We start from the raw sequence: 2105 nt of genomic DNA, 5'->3' as shown, positions 1-2105 counted from the left end.
AACACAATCAAGACCTGTGCCACCTTTATAGCTCTCTTAGCTGCTACAAGCACAATTATTATCTTCTAATGCCAACACCTGCTGCACATTAGAAGTGGATCAGTGGATTGCCAATTTCACATGGGCTCTCCAGCCTCCCACCCATCCCCATTGGACTGGTCCCTAGGCCATCGCCCTATTCAAACAAGGATAATGGGTTTTGGGGGTCTTTGTCTTCCTCAGTTGTCTCAATCATATAACCTTGTAACTGTGCCACCTGCACACCAACCATTTTATTGGTAGCTGCTGGGGCCATTCATCTCAGCAGCTGGAACCTCTGTTTTGGTTTAAACTGCTGCCAAAGAACCAGAAAAACTTTATTATACTTGCCATCTAATTTCTCCCTATCTCCCTTGGCTGCAATCAAATCTACCCACATCTGTGTTCAGGTGCCCTTTACAGCTTCATTTCTCTTGTTAATTGTGGAGGGAGGGGGGCAGTACATTGATGGGATGCCCACATAGGGGCCCAAGAGAGACACTAGTGACCCAAAAAGGGCTGACAGGGCACTACAGAGAATAAGATTTATCATTCCTGCGATAAACACTTCCTCATCTGGCCCACTGCACCTCAGGTTGAAAACATTCTTCATACCCAGTTCCTGAAGGACTTGCTGTAGCTCCGCATAAGACTGCCACTGATTCACTGCTCCTGACAAGTCTCGAACATTCTGCTAAACTCTACGAATGGCAACCATCACCCATTCTAATAAGGCATGGTTTCCTTAGCTACCATGGCAGTTATAAAGACACTGCCTGAAGGAAGAGTGCATAGTAATGGCGGCTAATTTCTCCATCTCTGTTCTGGAGAGCATGATGCCATCCACCCCTATGTCCCACAATGTCAGTAGCCAGTCTGCCAGGGGCTCAGTGGGTTTCTGCCTGAATTGAGTCCCCAACTCCATCAGTTCTACTTGCATTAGGGCAGACACCACAGGGTGCTCAACTACCTGCAGAAGGGGATGTGTCTGCAGCTGAGACACTCTTGGCTCCTGGGTTTTTACCTTCTGGGTAACTACCGGCCAGGCTCTGAGTCTGCAGGCAGCAGTTTCATCCCAAACCTCCTCCTCAGAAGAGTCAGAAATGACTACAACTGCTGACTCAGGGCCACTCCACCTGTAGGGATGCAGCTCCTTTTCCAGGACCTACTTTAGTTCCCGTGGCTGCCGGCTCTTGGCTTGAAGCTGAAGCTGAAGCTCTTGAACCTGCAGTTGTTTCTCTAACAACTATCGCTGCCAATGTTCAGATTCTAGGGCAAACTGGAGCTCACTAACCAGTAATTTCTTCTCCAGTTATTGTTTCCATTCCAGGTGTCATTGGTGCTCAGCCTGCCTCTCACACTGCAGCTCTCGAACCCTGTCGGTTTCCTTCTTCAGCAACTGTTGCAGTTTCTGCTGCTTTTGGCACTGGGTCTGCAGCTCACCTTGGAGGTCTGAAAACCAGGTGACCTCTCACACAGAGCTTTCAGTTTCTTCTCAGATGGGTGTAAAATACACTCAGCCCATAGCTCTCAACGGGAGCCACAAGGTACAGCCACTCCTCTATGCCACCCCTAAAGATTGTTGGTGCTCTATACCAATTTGATCCAAATCCTGCTCACTACACCAGATTTAATGGTGGTGGATGAGGCCAGGTAGGTTCACATTAGACTCAGGCAGATGGTAGGGAAATTGCATTGTGCTATTCTGTTTAACAGTCTCACAATGGTGGAGGAGCAAACAGGCAGAGGAAAACCACTTCTCATGGGCTCAGGGAAAGAAACAGCAAAATTGTCCCTCGCAGTGGTGGGCAGGCATTCGCAATCCACCATCTTCCCCGAGGGCAGCACCCTAGCCTTACACAGACTATACAGACGTGGCACTGCCACATGCTCACACACTAATCAGGCCAAGTACAAGCAAACAAGGCTAACACAGCTGGTTTCCCAACAAATGTAAAACTTTCTGAAACTTTTAGCCTAGTGGAAATTCTTTTGTCTCTTTAGTGAAAGTGTTAGGATTGCAGAAGTACTCACGGCATGACTGAAACCAGTTCATAAATCCAGAAGGCCAAACTTAGAAGGAACTT

This window comes from Saccopteryx bilineata, chromosome 7 (genome assembly GCF_036850765.1).
Source record: "Saccopteryx bilineata isolate mSacBil1 chromosome 7, mSacBil1_pri_phased_curated, whole genome shotgun sequence".
NCBI classification, from domain to species: domain Eukaryota; kingdom Metazoa; phylum Chordata; class Mammalia; order Chiroptera; family Emballonuridae; genus Saccopteryx; species Saccopteryx bilineata.
This window is presented reverse-complemented; position numbering follows the sequence as displayed.